Genomic DNA, 23,724 nt, shown 5'->3' on the forward strand with positions numbered 1-23,724 from the left:
CCTCACAATGTCCCTGTCCTGGGAGTGCTTGTTAGGGACAGTGTAGAGAGAGCTCTGCAGTGTATCTAACCCAGTGCTGTCCCTGTGCAGGAGTGTTTGGTGGGGATTATGTGTTTTACTCATAAGAACTGATATTTGTTTCTTTTAAGAACACACAGGGAACAAAAACATAAAAATTGAAAGACAGAGAAGACTGCTGGGTGAATAAGGGACTGTAGGCCAAAGTGCTGGCGGCAGGATTTAGATAACAGGGTGACGTGTGTACGATACCAACTGTCTGGATCACATTACAGCCACAGCTCCTCCTGCCAATGCTCAAGGGGATGGGTGAGAACACCAACAATGGGTAATCCATCAACACTCCCTTGCACTTGGCATCTCCAGATCTTCAGTTTCTGATGGCTCAGAAAGCAAAGACAGGCCAAGTGAGAAAGCAGCATTCAGAATCTGCCTGAGATGACGGAAAGGGCAGGTTTTGAACAAGAGCTGCCTTTTTCCTCCCACAGCATGTGTGGCTCCAGCATTTGCTTGCATAGTTTTTACTTCATCTTCCCGAGCTGTGGTTAGTTTCTCTGCCTCACACGCCTTTTATGAGGGGTAAGATGTGAAGGCTTGCACTTCGCAAAATGTGTCAAGTGTCTCAGGTCAGCTGCTGGCCATGTACAGTACACACTGGGTAAAAGGGGAATGATTCACTTCTGTCTGGGACTCTGTGTGTGTGTGTGTGTGTGTGTGTGTGTGTGTGTGTTTTTGTGTGTGTGTGTTTGTGTGTGTATGAGGGTGTGTTTGTGTGTGTGCATGTTTGTGTGTGTGTATGAGGGTGTGTTTGTGTGTGTGTGTGTGCATGTGTGTGTGTGTGTATGTGTATGTGTGTGTGTGCCTGAGTGCCAGCTTCTCTCCGCACAATAAACTGGGCAGTGAGCAAAAACATGACATGTGAGCAACCTTCAGCAACAGCAACAGAGGGAAGTCAATGACTTGGAGACCCAGTGTTTGGAAGTTTCCTTCCTCTGATAAAGTCCAGAAGAATAAATTATGCTTTGTCATCATGGACGCTCAACTCACTCAGCCGAATTTATTCCTGGCTTTTTGCAAATGCTTCAGTCTGCTGACCTGCAGGTCTTGAGACGACCTGTGCTTCTTTCTGTGGCTACCTGGAGGCCATCCAACAGCTGCTGAGCAGAATCATGGATTCAAAATGAGGGTTTTTATTGCACTGAGCTGTTGAGCACTGATGTTGTAGTAACTGGTGCAGGACAGCAGGTGGTGCTGTTACTGTATCTCTGGTTTGGAGAGGCTTTTTGAAACTGTCCTTTGACTGTTGCTGCAGATTTTGCTCCTTGCTTATTAGAAAAAGCAGTCCTTTTGTTGTTACTTCAGCCCACAGGGTGAACAGCCCTACCACCCATCAGCTTGCAAACTGTACTCCCGTTTCCAATCCACATTCTGAAACGTCAGCACAATTACTCCATTGTACAAAGCTCTGGGTTTCTAGCTCCCTCCTTCACACTGATTTCTTTCCACTTTTTACTTTGCGCTTCTTCAGCCAGAGAGCGGTGAATCTGTGAAATACACTGCCACAGAAGGCTGCGGAGGGCAGGTCATTGAGTGCTTTTAAGACTGAGATAGATAGGTTCTTGATTATCAAGGGGATCGAGGGTTATGCAGAGAAAGCAGGAGAATGGGTTTGAGGAACATATCAGCCATGGCAGAACAGACTGAATAGGCTAAATGGCTTAATTTCTGCTTCTATTTCCTACAGTCTTATGCAACACAATAGTTCAGTGGTTAGCATTGGTGCCTCACAGTACCAGGGGCCTAGGTTCAATTCCACCCTTGGGCAACTGCCTGTGTGGAGTTTGCACATTCTCCCGTGTCTGCATGGATTTCCTCCCACGGTCCAGGCTAGGTAGAGTGTAGTGCCCACAGGCGTTTTGTCACCACTTGACAACGCAATGATTTTCGCTCCCCGTAGCAGTGAAGATTTGACAATGGGGCACGTGACGTCAGTTGCAGTTTTCTTCTGATGTTCTTGATGGTGTTTGTTTCTGTACAAGCTATTTGATATTTACAGTGCTCCGGAGTAGCATCAATACCAATGGCATGAGATGGACAATGGTTTTCCAGGAATGGGTGCCAAGCTTTGGATATGGAGATGTGATGGAAGAATCCATTACAGGCCGCCATCAGAATCTAGTGAGCGAGCTAGAGGGAACTCATCAGGTGAACCTGAAACCGGACAACAAGAAACCGCAGCTGAAGATGCCTGAAGTCAAATACATCAGTCGGGAATGCACAGTGATAGGATGTCACCATGATCCTGATACACTGAGCGCTATAGAAGATATGTAGCATTCATCAAATGTGAAGCCAACTCAGTGATGTATAAGACTTGTCCCTTGACTACCTGGCTAAGTTTCCATCCAATTTGTCATCAGCCTGTGAACCTCTTCACAAGTCCACCATAAAGCCCCACTATTGGGGCACAGAACAAGAAGGAACTTCATTTGCAGAGAAATCACTTGCAAAGGAAGTACAAGTGAGGGAAAAAGGCTGGCATTGACAGCAATCTGTTCAGAGCAGCACTCCCTTTCAAGGACATTGATGATGCTAGCACAGAAATTGAAATCGTCTAGATCCAATTAGAAGTGACAACATATTATCAACATGGCAGAGGTATTGAATCTGAAAGACAAGCATATTGCTCAGATTAAGCAGAACATGCACCAAGATGTAACCTTACAAATGTTCCATGAATCAATGTGGAAAGGGTGGCCTGAAATATACAAATATGTCAATTGCTATAAGAGATAAACAACAGAAGTGTTGATGCCATCTTGCACAAAATGAAATATAAAGGAAACAGTGACAAAGGAGATGAGAAAAGTGATGCTGAACTATATATATATATATAAAGGAATTAAGGATGAAGAACTGTAAGAGAAAACTTCCAGCTGGTACAAGCTGTCGGCATTGAATTGATCTCTTCGTGAATGAGCCCTCAAGTGTGTGTGGCTGGTGCCAATGAATTGTGCTCTGACTTCCAGGTTAGAGTTCTCACCCATTTGGTTAAGATGAGGACTTGATTATTAATGAGGTGAGATGTGCAGTTAAGAAAGTCGACCATCCCCATTACTGGGCAACTGGTAATTAGATTGTGGTTTCCACGTTTTATCATACTAAGCTGCAGTGCACATGAAGATCAGACTGCTGAGATGCTTCACCATGTATTGCCTACATTGTACTGGCATGGGTTAGAGCATGATGTCAATGTGCTCGAGAGAGAGAGAGAGAGACAGAAACACTCCCTAAAAACAGTATCCTTTTATGTTCCTGTGTCAGCCCAGACGTGGCCTGGCACAGTTTCATTTGAGAGGGAGTCAAGTTTAACATGCCAGCTAAGTACAATTTCTTTCAATCCTGTCTACTCTATGCACTGCCCACCATGCATTCTCCTCTACATTGACATGGAACCGAATATAGAAGGGGTGACTGCATTGTGGAACACCACCACACAGTCAGGACCTGTGACCCATCCTTCTGTTTTGCTTGTCAATTTTAATACACAATCTTGCCCTCAACACTCCACACCCCAATCACATTTTCATCCAAGGTCTGCTAAAGTGTAAAAACATTACAGCGTACTCAACTCAACGCTGAGCTCAACAACTTCAGACTGCAAACATTTTCCTACATTTCTCTTCCCTGATACCCCACATGACCACATCCAGCGTATGGCTTCCTTGCTTTATTTGGTAGAAGAGCTGACCCATATTCTGCCATTAACACTTACTCTGGAACCATATCATTTCTCTTTTTCCCCTTTGCCATTTTGTTGAGTTACATGTGTGATCGCTGTTCATTCTCAGCCTCTTAACCTTAAACAGCCCTTCTCTTAGGCAACCTATATAAAGGCGAGCACCAGAGGAATCACCCACCTATGCACTGATGATGTCTTCTTGACTGGAGACGAAACGTTTGCAATTCATTTGCCAAGGTTGGCGAACAAACCAACAGCCAACCAATTTACTCGAGCCACCAATATTTCGCAACATCTCTAAGCCCTTCTCTTCTCTTGCATTTGCACCTCCCCACCTTTTCCCTACAGTATAAAACCCTTTAAGCTTCCACCTTTCTCTTCAGTTCTAAAGAAGTTATATCAGACACCAAATGCTAACTTGGCTCCTCTCTCCAAAGAGCCCACTGTGTTCCTTGAGCACGTTCAGTTGTTCTTTTGCACGACCGTTGTCATTTGTTATTGCAGCTCTCTTCGGATGAAGGTCAAATGTAGTTTTGAATTATTTTCAGACCCTAATCATTTGTCTTCAGTCTTCTCCGCATACTTCTCATCCTGCTGCAGAGCTGTGGCCTTATTCCCATTTGGAGAATAGAGTGATGTAACTTCATTAGGACAGAACAGGAACATGCCCACAATCAATGTTGAATTTCATGTCTCAAGCTTTGCCCAGTAGAAGCAATAGAATTGTACGCTGACAAGCCAGAAGCTTTCATGTATCTGTCTGCATGCCTGGAAGTAAAATAGGAACAGATGCATCTGATGCCAAGTGTGGTAAGAATTATGAATTCAGGTAATAACCTGTCAGGTGAAACAAACAAAAGGTGCAAACTGCATCTACTTTATCACGCAAGGTGCTGAAAGCGGTGCATATAGATGAGTGACATGTCAAACATGCTTCAGAATCTGTCAGAAACAGGACCAGGCCTTCAGTAACGGTTCACCTATCATTGATGTGTCAGTATCTATCAGTGACAGTCAGTGATGGGCTAGTATCGGTCAGATATGGGTCATTGTCTCTCAGTGACAGTCAGTATCTGTCAGTGACAGTCAGTATCTATCAGTGACAGTCAGTATCTGTCAATGATGGATCAGTATCTATCAGTGCTGGGTCAGTGTCTATCAGTGACAGTGTCTATCAGTGATGGGTCAGTGTCTATCAGAGATCGGTCAGTGTCTATCAGTGATAGGTCAGTATCTATCAGTGACAGTCAATATCTGTCAGTGATGGGTCAGTATCTATCAGTGACAGTCAGTATCTGTCAGTGAAGGCTCTGTATCTATCAGTGACAGTCAGTATCTGTCAGTGATGGATCAGTATCTATCAGTGCTGGGTCAGTGTCTGTCAGTGACAGTCAGTATCTGTCAGTGATGGGTCAGTATCTATTAGTGACAGTCAGTATCTGTCAGTGAAGGCTCTGTATCTATCAGTGACAGTCAGTATCTGTCAGTGATCGGTCAGTATCTATCAGTGACAGTCAGTATCTGTCAGTGAGGGTCTGTATCTATCAGTGACAGTCAGTATCTGTCTGTTAAGCATCAGTATCTATCAGTAACAGTCAGTATCTGTCAGTGAAGGCTCTGTATCTATCAGTGACAGTCAGTATCTGTCAGTGATAGGTCAGTATCTATCCGTGACAGGTCAGTATCTGTCAGTGATGGGTCAGTATCTATCAGTGAAGTGTCAGTATCTATCAGTGACAGTCATTATTTATCATTGATGGGTCAGTATCTATCAGTGATGGGTCAGTGTTTGTCAGTGATGGGCCAGTGTCTATCTGTGATGGATCAGCGTCTATCAGTGATGAGTCAGTATCTATCAGAGATGGCTCACTAGCCTTGCCTACCAAGATAATAAAGTGTGAAGCTGGATGAACACAGTAGGCCAAGCAGCATCTCAGGAGCACAAAAGCTGACATTTCGGGCCTAGACTCTTCATCAGAGAGGGGGATGGGGTGAGGGTTCTGGAATAAATAGGGGGAGGCAGACCGAAGATGGAGAGAAAAGAAGATAGGTGGAGAGGAGAGTATAGGTGGGGAGGTAGGGAGGGGATAGGTCAGTCCAGGGAAGACGGACAGGTCAAGGAGGTGGGATGAGGTTAGTAGGTAGGAAATGGAGGTGCGGCTTGGGGTGGGAAGAAGGGATGGGTGAGAGGAAGAACAGGTTAGGGAGGCAGAGACAGGCTGGGCTGGTGTCGGGATGCAGTGGGGGGAGGGGAAGAGCTGGGCTGGTTGTATGGTACAGTGGGGGTAGGGGACGAACTGGGCTGGTTTTGGGATGCAGTGGGGCAAGGGGAGATTTTGAAGCTGGTGAAGTCCACATTGATACCATTGGGCTGCAGGGTTCCCAAGCGGAATATGAGTTGCTGTTCCTGCAACCTTCGGGTGGCATCATTGTGGCACTGCAGGAGGCCTACCACTCGGTCTGAATTAACATTAACCACACAGTCTCCGCCAGTTCATCTGTTTAGCCAATTTTGCAAAAGAAATGAAAAAGGCTTCTACATATTATTCATCAAATTTTAGCAATGTTTTGACGTATTTGTATGTACCCCTATCAGGCTGTTGGCTACAATGAGTTTGCTTATCCTCATTTATATTTTGCACTTTTCCTTCTGCCATTGAAGTTTTTTTGCTTCGAGTTTCAACTTCAGCTTTTCCAACTCGAACATTCTTTCTTCTCTCTCCCTTTCCCTTTCTAACTCCAACTGTCTTATTTGCAATGTATTCATTTTCTAACTCTACTGCACTTGCCTGTTTCTCTGGTAAACCAAAATGCTTTGCTAACTCCTTTACAATTTTGGCTTTCTTCTTATCCCTAGTTAAACCCAATTCCAGCCTGTTTGCTGGGTCTAAAAGTATATCCTTCCTCTGTCGTTCTAAACTTTCTTGGCAAATTTGGGGCAGCACAGTGGCTCAGTGATTAGCACTGCAGCTTCACAGCGCCAGGGACCTGGGTTCGATTCCAGCCTCGGGTGACTGTGTGGAGTTTGTACATTCTCCCCGTGTCTGTGTGGGTTTCCCTCAGGTGCTCCGGTTTCCTCCCACTGTTCAAAGATGTGCAGGCTAGGTGGATTAGCCATGCTAAATTGCCCGTCGTTGTTCAGCGGTGTGTGGGTTAAGAACTACTAACAAACTGAACAAATCTCCCTTAACTATTAACTATTCCCAAATGAAATTAAATTCTAATTGTGTTCTCCTCCAATGGATATAAATTCCACTCATATCAACCAGACTACTGGAAAAAAAGCTTAATCTCTTGAAAGTGTAGCCAAAATAAGCCATCAGAACGTTTGTTGCCTTCTCTGCTGTCCTCTAGTCAGGAACACCTTCTTCCATCAGGAATATTAGCTAAATGTCCTGTACTACTTTATTGAGATGGTGTTCACTCTGAGATCTTGGAGATTTCTGTGAGACCCAGTGATTTTCTCTTTCTTTAGAGCCGATGGCTGTTGAGAGCTGGTGTCCTAACAGATTGCAATCTGCTCTTACACTGATTTTCAAATAGCTTCTTCTTTTATACTGGTGATGACCTATGAATTTCTTAAAATAGGATTGGCCTGAGTTTGTCAAAGCTATCAGATGTAAATTTAATTGGGTTTTGATATCTAGGGCCTGGTTTAAATTAATTGTCTAAATTCAAAAACCTGTTGTTTTGGTAAAAATGCTGCTTTGCCTGTTAACAGAACAGCCTTTTGATACAAATGTTTTAATTTTGGTGCTCTGTGGGGGGTCTTTTAACAGATTATAGAGCAAGGTGCGCCTCACTGAGTGTTACGGTTTTAGTTATTAGGTAGAAGTCAGCATCCGCTTTATAACAACTGCAGCCTATTTCATCCAATTGGTCCAGACGAGCCTTTCGCTGTTAAAACCGCACTTACCTACTCCAATTCCATTACGTTATGGAATAATAGACAACTCTCGTATTGGAACTGGAACTGAGGGAAACTTGGTGAGGTGGATTAGGAACTAGCTCAGGAATAGGACAGCGGTAGGAGGCTGTTTCAGTGACTGCAGACTGGTGTACAACAGTTTACCACAAGGATCAGTACTGGGGTCCTTATTGTTTGTTACATGTAGAAATGGTATGGATGAAAATAAGGGGGGATTTTAAGCAAATTTACAGATGCACCAAGACTGGTAGAGTGGATAATAGCGCAGAAAATGGTTGTAGGTTACAGGAAGGTATAGATGGGTAGACCAGCAGCAGATGACATTTAACCCTGATAAGAGCGAGGTGATGTGGGAGTATTTAACGAATGGCAGGACATTGGGTAGGTTGGAGGAACAGAGGGATCTTGGGGTAATTATTCACAGATCCCTGAAGTTGGCAGAGCATGTGAATAAGATGGCCAAGGAGGCATATGGGACCCTTGTTTTCATCAGTCATGGCATAGACTATAAGAGTGAGGAGGTAATGTTGGGGTGAGACAAGGCATTGGTCAGAGCACGTTTAGAGTACCGTGTGCAGTTCTGGTCACCTCACTACAGGAAGGATGTGATGGCACTGGAGAGGGTGCAGCGGAAGTTCACCAGGATGTTGCCTGGGATGGAAGAAATTGAGCCGTAGGGAGAAACTAAAGAAGCTTAAATTGTTTTCTTTAGAGCGGGGGGGAGATGATTGAGGGGTATAAGATTATTGTGGGGGGTATGGACAGGGTGAATTAAGAGCAGCTGTTCTGCTTGGCTGAGGGGTCAATCACAAGGGGGGCATAGTTTTAGGCTAAGGGGCAAGAGATTCAGAAAGGATTTGAGACAAATCTTTTTTCACTCAGCGGCTGGTGGGAGCCTGGAATGCACTGCCTGGGAAGGTATTGGAGACTGGGAAACTTACAAGCTTTAAAAAATATTTGGATAAGCACTTAAACAATCATAACATTCAGGGATATGGGACAAGTGCAGGAAATTGGGATTAGACTGTTTTCAGTGGTGGCTATGTCAGAGCCGATGGGCCGAAGGGGCTTTTCTACGCTGTGTGAATCAATGATTCAGTCCATTCAGGCCAACTGTGTTGGTCTTAGCTGGTTTCAGCGGGGGCTATTGACACCGGTCGCTGCTTCCCAAATCGGGGGAGAGCACCGTCCTGCCTGGGATCAGAGTGGGCACTGAGGGCAGAGGAAGAGCTGAGATGAATCACAAGCAATGTCTCCCAAACAGCGCAGTAACAGAGGATGATCTGTGTGTGGCAGTAGCACTTCATGTCTGAGGAAACGCTCTGCCCAGTCGGTCACAGTCAGACAAGGGCTGGTGTGTGGAAAAAAAAGACACAAGTTACAATAATAATCAGATGGACTGAGCTATTGAGTTCATTTTGGTGTTATCCCATGCAGACTGCTTAGCTTATTTGTTTTATAGCGACCCCAGGCTAAACCGTGCCTTAATTCCCACGGACCCGTAAGAAAAAAAAGCAGGAGGATAAAATGTCGCATTGAATTGCTATGCGCAGGGGAGTGCTCAATCTTTGAGCTCCTCCATACCCAATGCCCACTCACGCTATCACAGGCAAGACCCTGCAGCTGCTCGCAGTGCAGAAACCTTCCGATGCCGCAGTTCAGGAGGGGGTGCCCCCTTTGGAGCGGGCTTAACAACATTCTGCATTTATGTAGCACCCTGAAGGGACAGCATTGTCCCAAGGCCACTCGCAAGAGCTTCACCACATCCCAAGGTGTGGCCGGAGGCTTGTGTCGGGTCACTAGGTTTCGAGCGCTAGGGAGGAAGGAGGAGAGAGGGGCAGAGATGTTCGCAGTGAGAATGGACATGTCAGCTGAAAAGACAATGCTGGGGGTTTCCGAGAGGTCACATTTGGAGAGGGAGGACCATGGAGCAGGTAAAACTTACAGTGATAAGGTTGGGGGGTTTGGGGGTTCAGGTCTGAAACAGGTCACTTCCAAGGCCAGCCAAGCCAGAAATTCCTCCTTCTTGCAGTGTCTACTCCTCATCAGTAGGGACGCTCAGCATTTAAACAGATGGAACTAAACATCATAGACCCACTTGGCCTTGGGTATCAGACCCAGTTTCGAAAACGTGGCTAGTGGACAAAGTCATCTGCTCCCAGCTGTATGTATGGTCCCAGTCATTGTATTTTCACCCATTTCCCCTTTGAAGAATGGGATGGGGAATGAGTGGATGTGAAACATGGTCAGAGTCTTCTTCAATCATTGTATCCCTACAGTGTGGAAGCAGGCTTGTTCAGCCCATTGAGTCCACATCGACCCTCCAAAGTCTCAAAACTATCCAAGAGGTTAAAAAAAACTGCGTCTTTGTTCTCAATGAGCAACCACCCCCCTCCCTTACTTTTAACGTATGATCCTTAGTTCTAGATTCTCCCACGAGAGGAAGCATCTTTTTCTCATCCACCTGATAAATTATGTTTCAAGTCACCTTATGGCTCTTCTAAACTCTAGAGGATACAGGCCTAGCCTTTCTTCATGAAGCCATCTGCTCATTCCAGGTATTATTCTAGTAAACATCCTCCTGTAAGTGTGGTAACAAATGCTATATAAAGTACTACAGATGTGGTCTCACCACTACCCAATATCATATGGGACAATACTACGGCTTAAAGAGGTATGTTTTGTCCTGTGTTTTTTTTTGAAAAGAGGTTTTAAGACAAAGATAACAAGCTATCTATTTGAATTTAATAAACAGCTTTTGAGGCCTTTTTAAAAAAAATGTTGGAACAATAGAAGCAGCCTGAATGGGTGTGGTAAACCTTCCCCCCGCCACCACCAAGAGCCAGGATTTTAGTTTCAGATTTTCAGTAGCAACTGCTGGGGTGCTGAAGCTGGATTTTGAAGCTATTTTAACACTCTCTGTTACAGCTAAAAGCTGCAGGCTCTCCCTGCTACTCAGTCTCTCTCAGGGATTTCTCTTGACGTTTTTCCTCCCGGGCTGGCGACTTGCATGTGAGATAATCTATTTTACTGAACTTGCCTTTGCCAAGGGTGTGTTTATGGGATGTTTCTGCACTGGAACAGTTACCGTTCAGCAGTTAAATAATCTATTATTTTGTTTAAGTTTTGCAATAAAGTTATGTTATTCCCTTTTTTCTTTCTTGCTGTCAAGTTGTGAGGGTTTTGGAAGAAGCGTTAAACTCTGCCACTACCTGCTGTGGTAGTGTATGACAGACCAGATCCTGAGAAATTGAATGATGATCTCTCCAACTGTGCAAGCAATTTCCATGCCACAGATTCTCTGATAGCCCTGCAGACTGCTAACAACGGTTTAACTCAATGACAACTTGTTAGCACATCACTACCCTCACACAAAGCCTTACTACAGAGCGGCCCTCTGTCAGGCCAGTTTAACACACACAACCTGCTGAGATAGACTGAGAGAAGAGAAAAGAGTCTTTAGTGAAAACACAAGGATCAAACCCTGATGCTTGACCTGACACTCAGCTACAGTCCCACCCCATCACTATCCTTTGAAAAGCGAATCTCCTTTCAAGTTCTGGTTTTGTGAAGGAAAGAGAGATACAGAGAGAGAGAGATGGATGGATAAGGCCTGACATTTTGACTGAATGTCATCAATTTCAGAAGGAGCACTGATCATTTCATGGTGAAATTCAGTTAATGAAAACTCTGCAATTGAAATCATCAATCATCCCAGTTTACAACAGCCATGCTTTTATGACTGGCAGATGAATCTGCTAAGCAGAACTGCATTCAATTCTTGCATGTTAACCAGCTTAATTCTTAATGCTGAGATGTTAGATTCCATGATAATAAAGTGTGAAGCTGGATGGACACAGCAGGCCAAGCAGCGTCTCAGGAGCACAAAAGCTGACATTTCGGGCCTAGACCCTTCATCAGAGAGGGGGATGGGGCGAGGGTTCTTGAATAAATGGGGAGAGAGGGGGAGGCGGACCGAACATGGAGAGAAAAGAAGATAGGTGGAGAGGAGAGTATAGGTGTGAAGGTAGGGAGGGGATAGGTCAGTCCAGGGAAGACCGTTAGGTCAAGGAGGTGGGATGAGGTTAGTAGGTAGGAAATGGAGGTGCAGCTTGGGGTGGGAGGAAGGGATGGGTGAGAGGAAGAACAGGTTAGGGAGGCAGAGACAGGCTGGGTTGGTTTTGGGATGCAGTGGGGGTAGGGGAAGAGCTGGGCTGGTTTTGGGATGCAGTGGGGGAAGAGGAGATTTTGAAGCTGGTGAAGTCCACATTGATACCATTGGGCTGCAGGGTTCCCAAGCGGAATATGAGTTGCTGCTCCTGCAACCTTCCAGTGGCATCATTGTGGCACTGCAGGAGGCCCATGATGGACATGTCATCTAAAGAATGGGAGGGGGAGTGGAAATGGTTCGCGACTGGGAGGTGCAGTTGTGTATTGTGAACCGAGTGGCGGTGTTCTGCAAAGCGGTCCCCAAGCCTCCGCTTGGTTTCCCCAATGTAGAGGAAGCCACACCGAGTATAATGGATACAGTATACCACATTGGCAGATGTGCAGGTGAACCTCTGCTTAATATGGAAAGTCGTCTGGGATAGGGGTGAGGGAGGAGGTGTGGGGGCAAGTGTAGCATTTCCTGCGGTTGCAGGGGAAGGTGCCGGGTGTGGTGGGGTTCGAGGGCAGTGTGGAGCGAACAAGGGAGTCACGGAGAGACTGGTCTCTCTGGAAAGCAGACAAGGGTGGGGATGGAAAAATGTCTTGGGTGGTGGGGTCGGATTGTAGATGGCGGAAGTGTCGGAGGATGATGCGTTGTATCTGGAGGTTGGTGGGGTGGTGTGTGAGAATGAGGGGGATCCTCTTTGGGCGGTTGTGGCGGGGGCAGGGTGTGAGGGATGTGTTGCGGGAGATGCGGTCAAGGGCATTTTCGACCGCTGCTGCAGTTACCGCCTCCACTTCCAGTTATAACACCACACACACCACCCTCACCGCTGCTGCTGCCGCCCACCCCGCTCCTCCCACCGCCGACGGGACCCCGCCCATGGCCAACGCCGACAGAACCCTGCCCACGGCCGACGCCGACGGAACCCCGCCCACGGCCAACAACCTCATCGTTCCGCCCACAACTTCCACAGCCAACAACCCCAGAGGAGACAGCCACACTGAGCCCTGCCGAATCTTCACCATCCCCCCAGACCTCCCACTGACTGAGGACAAATGGTCAGTCCTAAGCAAGGGGCTCACCTTTGTCCCCCTCCACCCACACATCAACGAATACCAGTCACGTTTAGACATAGAGCAGTTTTTCTGCCGCCTTCGCCTCCACGCTTACTTCTTCAACCGGGAACCTAACCCTCCCTCCACTCACCCCTTCACCCGCTTCCAACACAAGTCCTCTTCCTGGACACTACCCCCAGGCCTCCTACCCTCCCTCGACCTATTCATCTCCAACTGCCGTCGAGACATTAACCGCCTCAACCTCTCGACCCCTCTCACCCACTCCAACCTCTCCTCTGCAGAACGGGCTGCCCTCCGCTCCCTCCACTCCAACCCCAACCTCACCATCAAACCTGCCGACAAGGGTGGCGCAGTGGTAGTATGGCGCACTGACCTCTACATTGCCGAGGCCAAACGCCAACTCTCCGACACCTCCTCCTACTGTCCCCTTGATCATGACCCCACCCCCGAGCACCAAACCATCATCTCCAACACCATTCATGACCTCATCACCTCAGGAGACCTCCCAACCACAATCTCCAACCTTATTATTCCCCAAGCCCGCACGGCCCGTTTCTATCTCCTTCCCAAAATCCACAAACCTGCCTGCCCTGGTCGACCCATTGTCTCAGCCTGTTCCTGCCCCACCGAACTCATCTCCACCTATCTGGACTCCATTTTCTCCCCTTTGGTCCAGAAACTCCCTACCTATGCCGTGACACCACCCACGCCCTCCACCTCCTCCAGAAATTCCAATTCCCTGGCCCCCAACACCTCATTTTCACCATGAACGTCCAGTCCCAATACACCTGTATTCCACGCGCAGATGGCCTCAAAGGCCTCTGCTTCTTCCTGTCCCGCAGGCCCGACCAGTCCCCCTCCACCGACACCCTCATCCGCCTAGCCCAACTTGTTCTCACCCTCAACAACTTCTCTTTCGATTCCTCCCACTTCCTACAGACAAAGGGGGTGGCCATGGGACCCGCATGGACCCCAGCTATGCCTGCCTCTTTGTAGGTTACGTGGAATAGTCCCTCTTCCGCACCTACACAGGCCCCAAACCCCACCTCTTCCTCCATTACATTGATGAGTGTATCGGCGCTGCCTCTTGCTCCCCAGAGGAGCTCGAACAGTTCATCCACTTCACCAACACCTTCCACCCCAACCTCGTTTACCTGGGCCATCTCCAACACATCCCTCACCTTCCTGGACCTCTCAGTCTCCATCTCAGGCAACTAGCTTGTAACTGATGTCCATTTCAAGCCCACCGACTCCCACAGCTACCTAGAATACACTTCCTCCCACCCACCCTCCTGCAAAAATTCCATCCCCTATTCCCAATTCCTCTGCCTCTGCCACATCTGCTCCCAGGATGAGGCATTCCACTCCCGCACATCCCAGATGTCCAAGTTCTTCAAGGACCACAACTTTCCCCCCACAGTGGTCAAGAACACCCTTGACCGTGTCTCCCGCATTTCCCGCAACACATCCCTCACACCCCGCCCCCGCCACAACCGCCCAAAGAGGATCCCCCTCATTCTCACACACCACCCCACCAACCTCCGGATACAACGCATCATCTTCCGACAATTCCGCCATCTACAATCCGACCCCACCACCCAAGACATCTTTCCATCCCCAACCTTGTCTGCTTTCCGGAGAGACCACTCTCTCCGTGACTCCCTTGTTCGCTCCACACTGCCCTCCAACTCCACCACACCCGGCATCTTCCCCTGCAACCGCAGGAAGTGCTACACTTGCCCCCACACCTCCTCCCTCACCCCTATCCCAGGCCCAAGATGACTTTCCATATTAAGCAGGGGTTCACCTGCACATCTGCCAATGTGGTATACTGTATCCATTGTAACCGGTGTGGCTTCCTCTACATTGGGGAAACCAAGCGGAGGCTTGGGGACTGCTTTGCAGAACACCTCCGCTCGGTTCGCAATACACAACTACACATCCCAGTCGCGAACCATTTCAACTCCCCCTCCCATTCTTTAGATGACGTGTCCATCATGGGCCTCCTGCAGTGCCACAATGATGCCACTGGAAGGTTGCAGGAACAGCAACTCATATTCCGCTTGGGAACCCTGCAGCCCAATGGTATTAATGTGGACTTCACCAGCTTCAAAATCTCCCCTTCCCCCACTGCATCCCAAAACCAGCTCAGTTCGTCCCCTCCTCCCACTGCATCCCACAACCAGTCCAACCTGTCTCTGCGTCCCTAACCTGTTCTTCCTCTCACCCATCCCTTCCTCCCACCCCAAGCCTCACCTCCATTTCCTACCTACTAACCTCATCCCACCTTCTTGACCTGTCCGTCTTCCCTGGACTGACCTGTCCCCTCCCTACCTCCCCACCTATACTGTCCTCTCCACCTATCTTCTTTTCTCTCCATCTTTGGTCCGCCTCACCCTCTCGACCTATTTATTCCAGAACCCTCACCCCATCCTCCTCTCTGATGAAGGGTCTAGGCCCGAAACGTCAGCTTTTGTGCTCCTGAGATGCTGCTTGGCCTGCTGTGTTCATCCAGCTTCACACTTTATTATATTGGATTCTCCAGCATCTGCAGTTCCCATTATCTCTGTTAGATTCCATTGCTGCTTTCAAAGCTCGTTTACTTTAGGTGTACTTTGTCATTTGGTGAGTTTGCCTTTAAGGACTGAACGTGCTGAGTTCATCTAATTACTGCCGACAATTATTGCGTACTGTGGGTTTGCAATTTCCACACACACACACACACACACACACACACACACACAATTGTTGGCTGCATTGTCTGCCTCAGAACTTATTCTGCGCTTTTCTGTTGTGCTTAAACTAACCCACAGAGTTAATCAACTGCTGATTGATAACTAGCCCTTTGTGAGTAACATAACAATTCACAGAGGCAGAGAATTGGATGGTGCCATTGAGTTAGAGATGGCTGGGTTCCTTGGTCATAGAATCATACAACATGGAAAGATGCAATCTAGTGCATCATATTTGCATTGACTCAACAAATAACTAAAGCGATTTGTCTCAATCTCAGCTCTGTCTCATCTTCCATTTTCCCTTATCCTTTACCAGTGTTTATCTAACACTCTTTTGAATTTGTTTCCGTTGCCTCTTTAATTGAATGTTTGGGCTGAATCTAACCTTAGAGGTAATGGGAACTGCAGATGCTGGAGAATCTGAGATAACAAAGTATGGAGCTGGATGAATACAGCAGGCCAAGCAGCATCCTAGGAGCACAAAGCTGATGTTTCAGGCCTAGACCTTTCATCTAGGCCCGAAACGTCAGCTTTTGTGCTCCTAAGGTGCTGCTCGGCCTGCTGTGAATCTAACCTTCGTTTGTTTTAATACTCATTCACAGGGCAAGGGCTTTGCTAACTCGGTCAACATTTATTGTCCAGAGGGCAGCTAAGAGTCAACCACATTGCCGTGGGTCTGGAGTCACATGCAGACCAGACCAGGAAAGGACAGCAGATTCCTTCCCGAAAGGATGGGAGTAAAAGGATGGGTTTAATCCAACAATTGACAATGGATTCACGGTCATCATTACACTCAATTCCAAGGGCTTTATTTTTATTGAATTCATACCCCACCATCTGCTGTGGTGAGATTCAAACCCATGTGCCCTGAATGTTTACCTGGGTCTCCGGATGAACAGTCCACTCAGTCATTCCCTTCCTGAAATTCTGACGAAATCTGAGTTCCGCAAAGATTTTTTGGAGTGTTTTCCATCCAGAGGTTTAGCAAGATTCCTTTCCAGGTCTCGCCACACTCGCGCAGGTGGGCACTTGGTGAGCAAGGGCTAAGAAAGCAAACAAGCAGCACTGAGATGCAACCTGGTTGAGCTGGGTGACCATCCCTGTCTGTAAAGTGCCCTCTGAATGTTCATTGCTGGTGCAAACTGGTCTCTGCTTACAGGCCAAGATAGTTGTGAGGAGTTGGCAGGTATCAGTGTCCATGGGCGAGGGCTGCTGGTGGTGGATGCCCACAGATTGTGGCCTGGCCTGTGGCTTTCGTTGCAAGCACCATGAATGATTGTTCAGATCCAGTGGTGAACCGGACCCACCGGGCACCCGCTCTGGTTTCCCTGGGCCAGCTTTTCCCCATTGATGAGATTGTTTACCGAGTGTGATGAGAAGGAAGGCTGGATACTTACGACGCATCAACAAGGTGTCCAACAAGCATTAATCTCCGCCCGTTGGCATCTCACTGCTGCCCAACTAAAATCTCGCCACTTCCCTCGTGAACGAAAAAAGAAAATAGGGTACAATAATCTCAACATTGAGATGGACATAACCATCTGTTATAGCTCAATTCTGCCACAAACCTCCCCACAGTCCCTCTGTAGAGACCCTTATAGGATCCTGCACTCAAGACTACACCATGTGTAAAACCAGCTCTGCTCATGGCTGCTCTGGTTCGCTTGCCAATGATATAATATTGGGTCCCTCCATCAACAGAAGTAGCTTCACCCCAACTACTCTACCAGAGCCCATGAACTTTCTAAACACCTCATTTAATTCTCCTCTTCACTTTTGTCCTGCTCTAAGCAGAACAATTTTGCCCCTTCATATAACATGACTAGTTTGGGACAGAGGAGAGGAGACCTGGAAAAAGCTTTGAAGATTCGGACTGCTTTCCATTTATTGAATGGATCACGGCGGGGGGTGGTGGGGGGTTGCAACGGGATGTCTCCTTGTGGAGATCTACATATTCACCCCTTCCTTTTGATGTCGCATAAAAAGTCGCATGATTCGGCCCAGAAATGTAACGGCGAGTTTAAATATTTTGCAACATTGCTGCAAAGGAAAAAAAGCTGCTGAGTCATTTATCATTTCGCACTTGTCAGGACGATGACAGGAATGTCAAATTCAAATGGTTTGTGACTGGCCATCCAAGAATAATAGGCAATTGTCTCCCTCCCTAATTAGCCTCTCCTCATTTTAGACTTTGACTGAATTGGCTAGTCATTCCTCAAACTCCTCACCTCTGTCTGCTGGGATTGTTCGCCACCAGCTGTCTGAGGCTTCTCTCCCTGTCCCCCCTCAGCTTTGCTCCTGGTTGCTCTATTCTTAGCCCCCTCCCCACATCCTCCACCTTGCTGTTTCTCAGCAACATGCTGACTCCTTGCGGGGGCACAGACAAGGGGTTAGGCTCCACGCATGGCACCTAGTTCCAGCCCACCATCACCAGTCATGCCATGACACCCAACAATGCCCACCTGGGAAGTTTTCGCTTCAGGCTATCTCGCCGAAGAAAGCGCCTCCGACATTGCAGTGCAACCTCAGTGCTGTGTTGTGGGTTGGAAATCCACTCAGGAGGGAAGCAGAAAAGGAGGAATCCTTGCTCGAGGTATAACAAAGACGGCTTGTTTTTTTTTAGTTCAGGCCAGCCGGTTGAGGCAATGGATCAAAAGGAACATGTCGGAGAGAACAGGCCTTACCTGCACCGAGGAAGACTCATAAGGTCACCACCCAGATATTCTGACTGGAGGAGGGAGAGCGAGGGACAACAAGATCGAATGTGATGGTGATGCTTCCATGGTCAAATAGCTTATGAGCATTTGAGTGTAGCTCTACCTGGGAAGGCAGTCTCAATCAAGGCTCAGCATCAGGGCAGGTGGATAGCAGAGAGAAAAACCAACTCACAGCCTTCCCTCTTTTTAAATAAGGCCTACTCAGGGCCCACATTTGTAGGCTTTGCGGTTAGTCTCTGCAGTCCGTGATAACAGATGGTTCCTCATCATTGGCAGGTCCTCCCCACCCTGTCCTTTGCCACCCCGTGTCTTGACCATCGCCACTTCCGACAACTCACAGGAAAAGCTGGACCTACCCGAAAGGCTTGGGCCTGAAGCAGCCCCAGAGCAGGGAGGGAGAAGGACTTTCTATCTCCCTGTCATATACCCCCGACCTTGGAGCAGAAAAACTGTAGCAGAGATGGTAAAGAGTGTGGAGCTGGATGAACACAGCAGGCCAAGCAGTATCTTAGGAGCACAAAAGCTGACGTTTCGGGCCTAGACCCTTAAGATGTTGCTTGGCCTGCTGTGTTCATCCAGCTCCACACTTTGTTATCTCGGACTCTCCAGCATCTGCATTTCCCATTATCTCTGATCAGAGATGTTAAAGAGCTGCTTTATTGGAATGGCACCCAGGGATGAGCGAGTTCAGATCTCTGAATGTGCTGGAGAAACTGGGAATTATACACCTTGGAACAAGGAAGACTTACGGAGACTTAATCAAGGCATCCAAAATTTTGGCTGAGTTGCTGAGGAGATGCTGTTTAACTGGTTGGAGGGGCAGCAACAAAGAGTAAAGAATTAAAGCAATTGGCAAAAAAACTGGAGGTCACATGAGAGGTGTCCTTTAATGTGGCACTTCGGTCCAATCTTAAATGCACTGGGAGTCATAGAATTGTTATGTGAGGCCATTTGGCCCATCTTCTCTACCACTGGCTACATGAGCATTTTAACAAAGTGGCAATCTCCCGCTTTTTCCTTGTAACTGTCTATATTGTTTCTATCCAAATAATTGCCCAATGTCCTCTTGATTACCTCAATTGAACACAGGGAGGTGGAGACAGTTTCAACAAAAAGGGACTGGATGAATATTAAACTCAATGTTTTAAAAATGGAAGGGTTTTGGATTAAGAGTGGGAAAGAGGGACCAAGAGAAGCGGTGTGCCTATTATTCAAAGCGTTAGCACGGGAACAATGGGTTGAATGGCCACCTTCCATTTTAAAACCAAGTTTGTAGGATGTGGGGGTGTCACCGACTGGATCCCCATTTATTGCTCATCCTTAATTGCCCTGGAGAAGGTGTTAGTGAGCAACCTTTTTGAACCTCTGCAGTCCATGTGGTTGTAGGGTCACTCAAACTGTAGGTGGGGAAGGAATTCCAGGATTTTACCCCAGGGACAGTGAAGGAAAAATGATATACTTCCAGGCGAGGATGGTGAATAACCTGGAGGAGAACTTGCAGATGCATGGGAGCCCCATGTATCTTTGTATTTCAAGATAGCAGCGGTAGTAGATTTGGAAGGTCCTTTCTAAGGAACCTTGGTGTGTTACTGCAAAAGTAATAATGCAAATAATGTATTGGAAAGGTAAAACTCAGTAAACCCATGATTACAGCATGAAGCAATTAATAAGGGATCTATTGATTGCCTTTTAAATTACTGGATTAGCGTAACTGAATCTTAGCCCATTTCAAAATTGAGTCTGCAAATCAGTCTTAATTAAAACACTCCAGTTGGATGACTGCCAATCCCCAATTGGGACCTGGCCCTGCAGATCTTTGCTATTGTATCTGTCTAACTCAACAGAAAGTGGCACCGGGCTCTGTCCTGATTAAAGTCAAACCCAGTTTGCTGGTCTGCCTCACTAGAGGAGACCGAATGAATGGCTGATCGATTGGAATTTGAGAGATCTACCACGTCCCGGATCTCGGATATCTGCGTCGGACATTGTCAGAGAGGCCTCCCAATGTCCTGCTGTAGGTTTAATGGAAGGCTGATGGGAAAAGGCGCTGCTGAAGGTTTTAGCTAACAGATCCAATGCTTCTCCAATCCAGATGTTGTGAGTTGTTTCTTTTGTAACAGAACATCGTATTTATCTTACCATAAAATCAGAAGTGATTGGCTCCTTAACCTCAGAGACTTTGCTCTGTCCTCTTCAATTCAATTCAATGTACAACAATATGAGGCATGAGTGAGACTGTACAGGGAGTACCGTACACAGTTTTGGCCCTCTTACTTTGAGAGGATTTGTAATCAAATCAGAGAATGTTCGCTACTTTGATTCCAAAGATGCAAGGCTTATCTTAGGAGGAGAGTGTGAGTAGTTTAGGTCAAAACACTCTGGAGTTTAGAAGAATGAGGAGAGATCTGATTGAAGTCCTTAAGATGCTACAAGGAATTGACAAATTAGACGTGGAGAGGATGATTCCTCATGTGGGGCAATCTGGAATGAGAGGTCACAGTTTTAGATAAGGGGTGGCAGATTTAAAAGGAGAGTTTGCCTCTCTCAGAGGGTGATAAATGTGTGAAATTCACGAGCTCAGAGTGCAGTGGACACCAGGACACTGAACAATTTTAATATGGAGAGAGGGACTGATCTTTAGTTAGCAGTGGGCAGAAAAGAAATGGGTTCGGGCAGGGAAGTGGAGTTGAAACTGAGATGAGATCAGCCATTATTGCATTGAAAGGTAGAGCAGGCTTGGGGGGCTGAATGGACTTTTCCTGCTCCGAGTTCTTATGTTCTTGTGGTCTTTTGAGAGTTGGATCAGTTATCATCAATTCCACTCAATGTCCCTATTCACTTGAGGACACATCCTGCAGGGAATACAGTAATCTCTGAAGCTAACCAGACTTTTCATTCCATTCTCTTGTCTCAGACTCTTGGGCAAAACCTGAAGATGTCTCTCACTCTTTTAGAGATCTGTCTACACCACTTTACACCATGCACTTCAAATGCTGTTAGAGTGGGCCAATATTTCAGCCTCCTTTGATCTCTGCTGTTCCCAAACCAAATACGGAAAGCAAAATGAGGAGAGAGAAGCAAAGTTTGAATGAAGAGAGAGAGAGAGTGTGTGTGTGAAAGAAAAGGCCAGAGTATTTTTAAATTGCCAGTAGGTAAGCTATGAAGGAGTAATACAGTGACACAGTTAAAGGAGAGTTTTCGGAGCCAGAGAGGCTATTCAGAAGAAAATAAGACCTTTCGCACTCTTGAAAGAGTGCACACACTGAAATGGGCTGACTGGTGAGTTTAATTATAGCTGTGGGATCAATACAGGAAGGTTGTGAGGTTCAGCATTTTTAAACATTGAGTCAGACATTTGGAAGGAGCTGGGACTCTCAGGCAGTAAATTCCAGATTTTTATAACTAACTGCACACGCACCATTGTTCAAATTCACTCCCCAATTTAGTCATGAGGCTAAACATTTTTCTGAGACAAAACCTGACCCAACAATTAAATAACTTTTTATCTTAACAGTGTTTGTGAGGAGTATCTATTAGCCCAGACACTGGTTAGAACTTATATTCACACAAAGCATCATAGGCACCTTGATAGTAATGCAATATTCAAACACAGGTGTTTGAGGCCTTGTGCATCTTTATTCTGAATACACTTCATTACTTTTTTTTTTACAAAGTGAGTTAATCCCACCATCAGCTGTGAGAGACAGTCAGAGTCAATCAGGTTTCCCAAAGTCATCTAGTCCCACTTGCCTGCATTTGTCCCATATCCCTCTAAACTTTCCTATTCGTGTATGCATCCAAATGTTGTAATGGTACCTGCATCGAACACTTCCTCTGGCAGTTTGTTCCATATATGCACCACCCTCTGTGTAGAAACATTGCCCGTCAACTCCATTTCAAATCTTTCCCTTCTCATTTTAAACTTTAGATTTGGACTACCCTACCCTAGGGAAAAGACATTGGCCATTCACTTTATCTGGTTTTATAAGCTTCTCTAGTTTCTTTTGCCTTTGTTCCTCTCAGGGGTGATTATTGTTTGATGGGGAATTGTTCTAGTCCCCAATTCCTCTTACTCTGCTGAAGTAAAAGCTCTCAGCCAAGTAGCCCAGCTTCAAAACATTCCCAGAGCAGGTTTCTTTCAGGCGAGGAGATTGATGACAGCTTTGGAACCAATTTGTGTATCAAACAGCTTATGATTTGATTCACAATTTATTGTTGTCACAGTGAAAAGTTTTGTTTAGTGAGCAATACGGGCAGATCACAACATACAAGGACAAATAGGTCATAGAGTGTTTAGACAGAGCAAGGCATATAAAGTCAACATTAGATTCGAAATCAGAGAGGTCCAATCAGAGGTCTAATAACAGCAGGGAACAAGCTGTTTTTGAACCTGTTGGAATGTAAGTTTCCATATCTTCTGACTGTCAGAAGAGGTCAGAAGAGAGTATAACCATGGTGGGCGGGATCTTTGAGACGTTGGCTGACTTTCCGAGGCAATGAGAAGCGTAGATGAAGTCAATGGATGGGAGGTTGGTTTGTATGATGGACTGGGCCGTGTTCACAACTCTCCATAGCTTCTTATGGTCCTGGTCAGAGCAGTTGCCATACCAGGCCGTTATACACCCGGACAGTATGCATTCAATAGTGTAGGTGTAGAAGTTGGTGAGGGTCCTTATGGACATGCCAAATTTCCTGAGCCGCCAGAGGAGGAAGAGGCATTGTTGTTGATCATCACATCAATGTTGGGTGAGGGGGAGTGTGGGCGTGGAAACCAAGACAGATTCTGGGTTATCATCACTCTGAGGAGCTTGACGCTTTCGATCCCAGAAGCATTTAAATCAGCCCAAGATGGATGTGAGAATTCTCCAGCAATTGTCCTAGTTGGGTGGCCACTACCAGGCTTAGGAGTGTAAGAAAACCCAAAAAACACGCAGAAACAGCATTAACATTTCAGATTGACAACCTTTTATCAGAGCAGAGGACTGGGCATTGTAATTATTTGGTGGCACTTCTAACTGCACACAACCTGTTACTCAGGGAGGAGGAGGTGACGAGGCTAATGATAGAAACTGAGGATTCGCGATGAGGTGCATCTCTGAGGCCAACTGTTTTCGACACTAAAAGCTGCACCCTTCCGATTGATCTCAGCCTTTTTGGGTTCAATTCCTTTGTCAATTGGGACAAAGTTCTGATATCTTAGCAAAGCCAGGTCTCTTTACTCAGTTAAGTTGCAGATTAGCTGGTCTAATCTTTATCAAACTATTTTGCAATCAGTTTTACTCAGGTCACCAATAAGACGTAAGCAAATCATTTGCTTAGGCCATGTGAATGGGAAGTGGTTTGTGAAAATCCACG

The sequence above is a fragment of the Stegostoma tigrinum genome, chromosome 8 (genome assembly GCF_030684315.1).
Source record: "Stegostoma tigrinum isolate sSteTig4 chromosome 8, sSteTig4.hap1, whole genome shotgun sequence".
In the NCBI taxonomy this organism is placed as follows: Eukaryota; Metazoa; Chordata; class Chondrichthyes; order Orectolobiformes; family Stegostomatidae; genus Stegostoma; species Stegostoma tigrinum.